The following is a 12330-nucleotide window of genomic DNA, read 5'->3' as shown; positions in this document are numbered from 1 at the left end:
CAGTGCTCGCTCTCTCTTACTTGTAGACAGCAATTTCATCCTCTTACTGTAAAGTCTATTAATGAGGGTTGTCCACCAAGCAGGTTTGCTCTGCCTTCATGCATTCATAGGTTCAAAGGTGTGTACTAGGCTAATGCCCCTGGAGCCTTTACAAGCTTATCCCATAGGATTACCCTGGCATTGTGCCACCCGACCTTAGTTCCCAGTGCCTCTGTTGAGCAGAGCCACTGGAGTGATCCCCGGGGTGAATTTTCTATTTCCCATCCATTCATCATGATTTCTCTTGAAGAGGCCAGTGAAGTACTCTGCTTGACATGTATGGGAAGTCTATCCCATACCATGGGCAGTCTCTGTGTTATGAACCTGTCCCTCCAGCATGTTCTGTTGATTGTGGTAATGAGGTTGAGGTCTTTGGAGCTTGTGGTGAGGAGGGATTGGGATTTCTTTAGATGTAGCTTTTCTAACAGAGCTGGGTCAGACATGCCTTTGTAAGTCAAGTAGAGATCACCTCTAAGTAGGCAATATGAAACTAGTTGGAGTTTTTTGAGTCTGTACATGTGGGACAACTGTTTAAGGTCTAGGATCCTCTTTGTGAGGTACTTTTGTGGCCTCTCCAGTTGTTGCAGGTGTCTGGTGAGGTGCATGCTAAATGGGGCACTGTACTCAATGATTGGCCTAATGAGGGAAGAACTGAGGGAGAGAGTTACCTCTTTTTTCCTGGATGCAAAACCCTTAGTAATGAGATTTGCCACATAGAAGGACTTTCTGACCACAGTGACAATGTGGTGGTCAAAAGAGAGGCTGCTGCCAACCTTTGTTCCCAGATCTCTTATAACTCCTTTTGTGTTCAGTGGATTATCATCAATGTGGTAATTCATGAGAACTGGGTTTTTCCCAAAGGGGATGACGATACATTTTTTGGCATTGAGCTTAAGTCCATGATTCTGACACCAGTTGTTCGTCTCAGTGAGGCTTTTCTGTAGGATGTCAATATTGCTTGGAGAGTTAATAATAGCTCTCTACTTGCAATCATCTGCGAACGTTGTCAGCCAGAGACCCTTCATGTTGGCCTGGACTTCAGAGAAGTAGATACCAAACAGGAGAAGACCCAGGACCAAACCCTGTGGGACTCCACTCGTGACTGGATGGCAGTCTGACTTGGAGTCAGCTACTTTCACACTTGAGGAGTTTGTTCTGGTCTTATCAGGTATGGCCCAGTCAATTCCATTATACAGGTGTTTGTATAAAGCATTGGTGTAGAACTCAGCATAGCTGCCAGTTCCATCTGAGGGGGTAGGTGCAGTGAAGCTATTTATATCATCCTGTAAGAGATTAAAATCTGCCTTGGAGAAGTTTTTTAGCTTAGTTGCTGCTGGGGGTGGTCAGGAGTGATAGTTACTTCAAATGAGAGTGATTTGTGGTACGATCTCACCAAGGAAGACATCACAGTGGGGGTGCTACAGTGGTCCCCCATATTGGTAAGCACCAGATCCAGGATGTTGGCACCCCTTGTGGGGGTATCATAGGTTCATAGGTTCATAAGTGTTTACAACGCTAATGACCACAAGGACCTTTTTAAGTTTAACCATGCATCCCAATTCTCTGACAAGTTCTGATACCCATAATAAGTGTAAGCATGGGCCTGGGAGATGAACCATTTCCAGGTTACCTGTGTCCATTAGACACATAGGTGCCAAACCAGGGATGAATTTCTGGTTTCCCATTCAATTGCCCAAGTTGCACTTGAATTGGGTTAGGGAGGAACTCTACTTCAAAAGGATGGGAAGCCTGTTCCACAGACAGGGTAGTCTCTAGGATACATAGCTATCTCTCCAGCAGGTCCTATTTATATCACAGGAAAGATTTAAGTCTTTAGAACAGGTAATTCTGGTGCTGTTTGTTTTGTGGATATGCAGGAGGTCCATCAGAGTGGGGTCTGATAATACCATGTATGCTAGGCATAGATCTCCCCAAAAAAGCCTGTAGGAGACAGAATTCAGGGATAGGGCCTTGAGGCAGTCTGCATAGGACATATTACTTATGCCCTGTATTCTTTTAGTGAGGAACCTCTGTGGACATTCCAATTTTTGGGTATGCCTGGTTAGGTACATACCAAAGGGGGCATTGTACTCAATGATAGGTCTGATGAATGCCGAATACAGTGGAACAATGACTTCCTTGGGCTAAGATGCCATACTTTTGTTTATAATTTGCGCAACATAGAATGATTGCCTCACCACTGTAGACACGTGATGATCAAAGCCTAGATTACTATCTATGTGTGTCCCTAAGTCCCTATCTACTGGGTCAACTCCAAGAGGTGTTTTGTCAATAAGGTAGTTACCAGGGATGAATGACTTACCAAAGGATACCATTATGCATTTCTTGGCATTTAGTTTTAATTCATGGCTCTGACACTGGTTGTTTGTCTGTGTCAGCCCCTCCTGGACAACATTTGCGTCAGTGTGAGATTAAATGACAGCTCCTAATTTGCAATCATCTGCAAATTTAGTAAGCCAGAGATCACTGACATTGGCCTTGACTTCTGAGAAATAAATGCCAAAAAGGGCAGTCCAAGGACTGATCACTGAGGGACTCCACTTGTGACTGGCCTCTTTGTAGAGGGGGATTCCCCAATTCTAGCTTCCTGGGTCCTGTTTGTGAGCCATTTGGCTATTCACCAGGTGTACCTAACCTCTTGAGTTTGTCAACAATGCCAGAGTGGGGTATTGTGTTAAATGCCTTGGCCAAGTCAAGGTAGACAGTGTGAATGATTTTGCCCTCATCCATTGCTTTGGTAACCTTCTCAAAGAAGTCCACCAGGTTGAGTAGGCATGATCTGCCCTTAACAAAACCAAACTTGGTTGGATCCAGTGTATGGCTGTTAACTAGCTGGTCCAGGGCATTGGCATTAACAAAGTCGATGAACCTATGGGCAAGTGAGTTTGAGCAGGAGTAATTTACCCAGTCAATGGATGGGTAGTTAAAGTAACCCAAAACCATGGTTTTCAGATGTATCTTGATAGACTCAAGTAAATCCAAATAGGCAGAGTGGGTGTCCTGATTCATGGAGGGGCTCCTGTAGCTGGCAATGACTTGAATAGGTGTCCTAACAACAGTTAATTGCACCTGAAGTATCTCCAGGCAATCCTGCTGTTTAACCAATCTGGAGGTGTATTTATCTTGAATGAATATTGATACACCGCCTCCTTTGGTTTTCCCACTGTCAGTTTGTGGTCTGAACATGTGGAAGCAGGTGTAGCCCAATATGGCTGGGGTGCTCTCCACAGTCTTGAACCAGGTCTCTGTGACTGCACAAATGTCTATGTCTTGCAAGGTGAGGACTGCTTTCAGTGAGTACAGTTTCATGTTAAGACTCCTAATGTTTACCAGTATAACCTTGAGGTTGTTTTTAGATGGAGTTTTTACATCAGGAATTTTGTCCTTGAGACACTGCCTAAAAAGGCACTCTGGGGGGGGGGGGTGGCAAGAGCCTTGGCCAGTAGCCAAAATCCCAGGGGTGACAGATGAAGACCATCTCTGGCAAAGCATCAAGGTCTGTTGATCATGTCATCCCAGACTGACAGAAACTGTATCCCTTAGAATGACATCAGAAACTAAGCTATTTATTGAAGTCAATCATTTTCTGTTTGTATTGAGGCATCATCATCCTAGGTGAAGGTAAAATGCTGCTTAAGGTTAGGGACATACCTGCCTGAGACATAGTCTGAGAGCTCAGTTATGTCTCTCTTCATATAGTCCAGCGAGGTATGTTACAAGTCATTCACACCAACATGGGCTATGACTGAGTCATAACAGTACCTGAGAGGCTTGAGTGCATGTGTGATTTGGGGGATCCTGACACCTGACAGGCAGCTGACCATGACCTTCTCCTTATCTAGCCTGGTGAGAAGGACATGTGTGTGTCTCATGATGGAATCACCTATGACTAATATGTTTGTTTTGTGTTTTGCTTTAAGGGCTTGACAGGTGAGACTCTAGTGTGTGAGCTATTATGTGTATTGTGTTCTGCAGAGGAAGTATTATGTGTAACGTGCTTGTGTTTGTGTTTGGGAGGTCTCTGGTGTTTAGGTATGTCTCTGGTGAGGATCTCCGCTTATGTAGGTATGCATGATGTGGGTTTGGGTGGAGTAGGAGGTGAGCTGTGCATACTGACAACCTGCTCATTGTCATATGCACTGACTGGTGTGGCAGAGCATGGATTCAAGGTTCTTGATATGGTTGTATCTCTCACATGTTGAGTTTGTGTGGACTAGGTGTAGAGGGTTATCAGTGAACAAGAGGCAGTTGCTACACTGTCTCAGGATGCCCATGTCAACCGAGCTGGCTGGAGAAACTGTGGGCAATTGTCCGTCCATAGTGTTAGGTAAATTTATATAGTCAAGAAGGCAGGTCACACTTAGGAATGGCTACTGGGTGAGAGGTGTGTTGGTACCTCTAAGGCTAGGCTTAGTGTTCTATCTGACAGTAGATAAGGGTGAAGAAAAACCACTGGAGGACCACAAGCAAAGTGCTAAGGGAAACTTTAAAAAGCAAAACGTTTGCATCTATAACCACCAATGGTAATTACTGCTATGTGGCAGTGCACAATGGTGCACTACATGCATGTAAGTGCAGACACAGGGCTTAAATAAAACAAGAAATTACCCTTTTAACTCAACTTAGTCTATAAGGATGCTCTCTCTGAGCTCTAGCCCAATCATCCCTGATTAGATGGGACCCAGACAGCACTCTCCTCCCACAAGGGTGCAGAAGGGCCTTCTCCAACAATGATGGCCTGAATTTTATGCTTAGAAGTAACAAAACAGTTACAAACAGCAGCAAACCTGGAAATGGGCTATGCTACAGCTGAACTATACTTATACATACAGATATACATTCATACGTACACAATTCATAGGTACACAAATAATTCTGTTAAGACACAGCCCTGCACCTACAGACATCTCAACACTTTAAGTTATGCAGATGTTCCTTTGGTATAGCCCCAGTAATTAGGATATCATCCAAATAAATAGCATCACATGGCACAAGTGATAATGAAGCTTCTGTACTCCTCTGAAATACAACTGGCACAAGTAGTATGCAAAAACATAAACTTCTGTGTGCATTCACTTACAGGCATTTCATGTCAAATATTTCTTAGATTGGCCATCCAAAATAATTTCTTGATAAGTATGGCTCATATCTAACTTTGGAAACTTCTACCAGCCAACAGGGCAAAAAGGACACCCAATCAAATTAAGAAGCACTGTTTTAAATAAATTACATGGCTAACAGTTAAGTCATAATCCCCATGGAACCTAAAGCTTCCATCAGGTTTCACTATAGGTACCACAGAAGCAGCTCACTCTGAATATTTTATGGGAGTTCAAATTTTTATTTCAACAGTTTATTTCTTATTCAGCTTTATGATTATTTCATTAAAGAGTAGATCTAGATCTGAAAAAAAACAGGCTTGGTGAAACAAAAATAGTAGTTGTGGTCCCTTTTTCCATGCCCATTTCTTTTCTAAATGAATTCATAAGTTCTGGTTACCAGTGATGAGTCCTTAGCTGTTAACTCAGTAACTCCAAAACTTTGGATCAAAGACTCTAAACCTATCCAAGTGTCCAACTGAGGCTTGAACATGTCTATACTTTTGACTACCTGATTTCTTTAGGAACAACATTCTAAATTCTTGGATAGGCCTGAGTAATAACCCTGGTTCTCAACACTGATGTATTCATGTAAATTGTAAAATTAAAAAATAACTTTATATATAAATATGCACTTTTTAAAATCATCATTTGGAGGATGCATGCATTTGAGCTCTCCCTAACTTAAATAAATGTTTATTGTGCCAGCTTCTATCAGGCAAATGTAATCCAGTACCGTCAACTGTTATCAAAGGCAATATTTTCAGTTGTACTTAATACATAATTTTTCACATCTTAAGCTCTTATTATTTATTATAGGTGTTATGTATAAGTTTTCAGCACCTTACCATATGAATTTAAGTTCAATGGTTATACTGGCAGTGTACCCAGAATCAGCTTCAAAATTCACAGGCTTTCCTTATGTCTTCACATTTACTTTCTTTTTTGGAATGTGTATATGTTGGACGCTGTGCAACTTTTACTGGCATTAAAATATGCAAAATACCAGTATTAAACTTCTTTTCCACACTGTCAATACTTTATTAAGAAGTCTTTTTTTATTTCTTTCTGTTGAAACTTGGTTATCCAATGCCGAATTAATACTCAACCCAAACAAAACTAAACTACTCATCTTCCAACCCACCAAACATACTCAAAACAACTCTCACTTTAACATCACAGAAAAAGACAACACCACTATATACCCAACTGAACACACCAAATAGCTAGGAGTGGAAATAGACAATAAACTAAAATTTGGCATTCACATATCCATGACCATAAAAAAAGTCCACAAAAAACTAGGAGCGTTATACAGAAATAAGCAACTTCTCACCAAAGCAGAAAAGATTTCAGTAGCAAATTCCCACCTTATCTCCACTCTACTTTATGCCTCTCCAATATATACCAACCTAAGGCAATGCTATCTAAACAAGCTAGAGACCTGCTACAACAAAATCGCCAAATTCGCCACAGGGGCATCCTACCGTAGTCACCACTTTCTCTCACTTGCTGAACTGGGTTGGCTTGAACTCCCTCACCTCCTTCAGTGGTATCAACTCTCACTCACCCACAAACTAGTAAACCATCCACTAAATGTCCGATCTCTCCAGAATCTACTCCGACCCTATCACACCACCAGACCACTAAGATCCAGCAACAAAAATCACTTGCAGATCACTAAAGCCAATAACTCTGCTGGTGAAGCACTATTCTTTTGCACCATAGCCAAATTATGGAACTCCCTTCCACCCACAATTACTTCCGTACCATCATGCACCCACTTCAAAACTGTACTAAAAGTGCACCTAAAAACATGCTGGCTATGCCCTCGCAACTCCCACTCTAATATCACACACCCCATCCAACCACTACCTTTCTTTCCACTCCACTAACTACCTTGATTATAGCAAGCTGAGATGCTCATAAGCCCAGTACTTATTATACAGCAGGAACTTCTTATTGTAACATTTGTTAATGTCTGTCATGTAATTCACAGATAAAGATTCTAGTTGTCTACTGATGTACTATGTTCTTCATATGTAAATATGTTGTAAGTAATTGCTATGTTAAATTGTTAATCACTATGTAATCCAATGTAACTACTGTCTGTTTATTTTAACTGTGGAGCTTTTCTCCCCGGGCCTCTGCTGAAAATGGACTTATGACCAGTCGGACACTCCCAGTCAACAAATGTAAATAAATAAATAAATAAATTCTACAAGCTGTTGTTATACTCTCAACTTTACTATAGGTCCAGACCTATTTTTATGCCTCATATTTACAGTCTGGGGCTGTGCACTATGACCTAAGGTACCTGTTAGGTTTGTTATCTTCACTGTTCTTGAGATCACACTCTACAGTTTTATTTCTCTACTCTGTGCCACAGCAATCTGTCTTAATAGTAAAACACTTTTCCATTCATCCATTCCCTTGTTGCTGTCTTTATCCAATAAATGGTTGCATCGAAGCTGCAGCCCTTCCCAGTATTCAGTGGGTATGAAGCATAGAAGTTCATCCTGAATGTGTTATCAACCCAGTGCAAGCAGCCAAGATGTGCATACACACACACACACACACACACACACGCACACACGCACACACGCACACACGCACGCACGCACGCACACACGCACACACACACACCATGGACTCTTAAAGAGTCATCCAGTTGAAATACTCAGAGAAAACCCATATGAACACAGGGAGGGAAATTATTGCAGTAAGGAACTAAACTACAGAAACCAATTCTATGATGCAGCAATGTTAAGCACTGAGCCCCTGTGCTACACACTTGTAAAATGTGTTCATTTTTATTTGCTGCTTTTGCAGTCAAATTACCATCTGACAGTGGCATTCTTCATATGTGGTCATCAATAACTATACGCAGTACACTGTCTCTCAACTGTAATATCTCTCCATAATTATGGTCCTAAGATAATTTTCTCAGCTTGAACACCTAATGACAGACATATTCAGTAAGATTTCTTCTACACAACCTGGTTTTACACTTCTGAATTATTTCACTAGGTTTAAGGTTAAAATAATTTAATAAACTTCCTCAGTGCAAATATGCATTTTATTTTGCTTTCTCAGGAGCCAAGAGATTTTTCATTAGAATGTATATTTTAGGTTCACAGACACTTACAAGGGTAATTTCAGACTGTATTCATTTACCTTAAGCAGTTCAAAACATTAATAAGATATTCAAACCCAACACCAAGAAAGCAGCACTTCACAGTGTCTGGTAGCACATTGTAGGTAAACCTGAAAGATAGAAGTGGACCCGACTACACTGATTTAGATCATAGTTTGACAGACTCTGACAGCAAGCCATCTAATTATGAAAAAAATACTGGAGGCTTCCCCATAAAAACATTAGTTGCACATGATGAAGGAGACTAGCCCCTTCCCAGACACACACACACACACACACACACACACACGCACACACACGCACACACACGCACACACACGCACACACACACACACACACGCACACACACACACACACACAGTTTACCTTTATAACAGTGAAACACAGTGGTGCGATTGCTCATATGAGCAAATCATAACCATGAAAAGCAAAACAGTGACACTTTTCAATGTTCGAAAATCAGCAAATCGAAAAGCAGATTCGCTGATTTTCGAACATTAATGTCGAAAAGAAAATGTAATGAAGTGTAAAGCAGGGGGCAAGCCACCCTGCACCCCCGCATGTGGGGGGCTGCGCTCCCACCCCCCCACTTTAATATTCTAACTCCGAGATCACACTACAGTGGGGAAAGGGACCATTTTCCAATCCCCACTATAGTGCAATCTGCCCCAAAATGCCAAAACTGCAATGAACGAATGCCACTGTGCATTCGCTTATTGCACATTCAAACCTTTTTCCATTTGGTGTTTGCAAACTTTGCAAACGTCCTTTTGGACAACTGCTGTTCACCCTTGTGCAAAAAGCACAAATGAAGGTAAACACACACACACACACACACACACACACACACACACACACACACACACACACACACACACACACATTTTAAATATCCAAGATCTGGCAGAGTACATTATTCCTTTTTTATAAATATGTAGTCAAATCCACAAACTCATTGGCTATCCTTCTGTTTTTAGCATCATCCCCCATAAATAACCAATGGAAAGTTAACATTCTGAGTATACAGCAGTTTCTGAACTGACTGGGCCTCCACTTGAAGGCTGGCTTCACCAGTTCAGAAAAACTGAGGTAGATACAAACTGCAAGCCCTCCACTACTGAAATTGTACTCTGAACACAATGTACCAGCTAAGCACTGCAATGTAATACTACAGCTACAACAAAATTCCTTATGACCAGCATCTCAGTATCTCCTTAAGTATACGGTACCCTTACACTTACATGTGCTTCATTTCCCTAAATTCAGTTGTAGTTGTCATTGTCTGTAATCAGCAACGCGATTTAGCCATCACTCCATCACTGAAGCTAATGATTGTATTACTCATTTACCCCTGAGATCCAGTTTTATTGTATCTCTTTTTGCTTTATTAACTTTATACAACTGATACTACCACTCTAATCATGTATCACAAAAGCATGTAACCATAAATGACACTGCATACCCATGAAGGGTGAAGCTTGAATAGGTAACGGTAACAGTTCAACAGTTATTACTAGCATTATACAATGGCGTTACTTAAGAAAGTTGCTGTATAGTGACTTTCTTTCTCTGATCCTTGTGCTTTGCTATATTGAAAGCTTTCACCGGAGATGTCTTGAAGAATTAATGGACATATTCACATTCCTGTACATGCACATGCATATGCACATGAATAAATTGTTGCAGTGCATTTTGCACCACTGATGTTGTGGCTTCATAATATTCACTGTAGTTCTCTTTTTGTTAGTTATCTAAGACTTTTTTCTCCCTTCATCCCTAACAACCATCAATCTCCTTCCATAGTTCTTCAGCTCACACTGGAACTGACAAGAGAGGCAGTCATGCCAAGCTAGGACTATCCTTGACCCAGAGCCCTGATGGTGTAGCTCCACCTCCCCAGAAAGGGTCTCCCACAAATAAGAGTGAATCCTAATTGTCCACAGGCTGAGAACTATGCAACTGCCATGCACTCTGAAACAAAGGAAAGGATGTTCGCTTTAACTGGTTCCGACCCAACCACTCATGAATCTGACAAGTGCACTACAAAAGCATGGCCATACAATATTGGCTCTGTGATGCAGTCCAGTTATCCAGCATGTGCCGACTTTTGGCTACAATGTTATACACTACTTGGGGTGCACACCATGTCCTTGCACTCAGGTGCAGCCAACCACTGTCTTTGCTAAAGGCAGCAGCAGGCCAATCTGCTTGCCTCCCCTTCACATGTGGTAAACAGCAGTGGTTACTTACTCTCACCTCTTCTTGCTGGTACCTCCAACACCCACAATATCTGGTCTGTAATCAAGGCTTTATCCACCTACACCATGGGGACATTATTTTGCTAATTCATTTAGAGTAAGTAATGGTAAGAAATCACTATATCAATGATTTGTTTTAGATATTTGCAATCCAACAATGGAGGTTTGTTTTTAGCCATTCATACATTCATACAAATTCCTAATGAATATGTGATACATATAACTGCAATAATAATAATAATAATATGGAACATGTGAGTGTGATACATGTTTAGCTACAAGCATTTTTTCATTAAGACAAGTCCCACTTTATCCCTAAATGGGGACATACCCCACACCCAGTATAGAAACTTCATGACTGATGTACCTAAATTAGAGAAATCCCCTAGACACTACTATCTTGATCTTTAGTAGCAAAATCCCAGAATCACACACTACTAATAAAATATCCAAGTGGTAATCATTAGTGTATCAATCACAAGCCTTGTGTCTGTTAAATACATATATTTACAGACTTGTCAAATATTTCATAATGGCAGCATATCCACTTGTACTTTATTGTTTGGCTAACTAGATCTTTTTTGCTGTGGTAACTGCATAACTGTATTTTAGTGCTGTAAAAAGATACTGTTTAGCCAATGAAGTTGCATGATTTCAAAGGCTCAGGTGTATATACATAAAATTTGACAAAAGTTAATCTCTAGAACTGTATCTGTACCCATATTTAAAATACATGAAGTTAATAAAAGTGTTTAAAAAAAGGATGATCTCCATGAAGCCAAGCTTCAACTGGATCTTTGACCTGTTGTCTTTCAGAAAGGGTATTCACACTTATATGAGTTTAATTTCACTAACTATATAGGGGCAAACACATAAAGACTTCCTATTGTAAAAAAAATATAGTAATTTGCTTCTTTTTCTGACCCTCTGCTATGATTTCTACTGCCAGGATTATGATTTTTAATGTTTAGAAGTCGAGATGTATGCCAGCATCAGTCTGTTACATGCTTTTCAGTGTTTAATAAACTGCTTAATATGCCTCTTCTTATGTTTCCTGAACTTCTTAAAAACACACCCTGTTCTTCTTCTGCAGGACATCTCCATAACAAAGACATTACCTAAGCAGAATCTCTATAACTGTATCTGTACCCATATTTAAAATATGTGAAGTTAATAAAAGTGTTTAAAAAAAGGATGATCTCCATGAAGCCAAGCTTCAGCTGGATCTTTGACCTGCTGTCTTTCAGAAAGGGTATTCACACTTATATGAGTTTAATTTCACTAACTATATAGGGTCAAGCACATAAAGACTTTCTATTGTAAAAAAAAATAGTAATTTGCTTCTTTTTCTGACCCTCTGCTATGATTTCTACTGCCAGGGTTATGATTTTAATGTTTAGAAGTCGAGATGTATGCCAGCATCAGTCTGTTACATGCTTTTCAGTGTTTAATACATTGCTCAATATGCCTCTTCTTATGTTTCCTGAACTTCTTCAAAACACACCCTGTTCTTCTTCTACAGGACATCTCCATAACAAAGACATTACCTAAGCAGAATCTGAAAGGTAAGCTGTCATTAGCTAATAACAGTTGACTACCATGCTTTATATGAAAAAAAAAGTTTAGCTTTAAAAAGCTACTAAACTATGAATATATCAAAAAAATTATTGTTTATATAGATTGATATGCACTCATATAATCTTTATTAATCAAAAAGTAAAATGAATACATCATTCTTTGAATCTATTCAGAGCTT

Source organism: Protopterus annectens, chromosome 7.part0 (genome assembly GCF_019279795.1).
Source record: "Protopterus annectens isolate FY-2018-M chromosome 7.part0, PAN1.0, whole genome shotgun sequence".
NCBI classification, from domain to species: Eukaryota; Metazoa; Chordata; order Ceratodontiformes; family Protopteridae; genus Protopterus; species Protopterus annectens.
Note: the sequence above shows the minus strand (reverse complement) of the source record.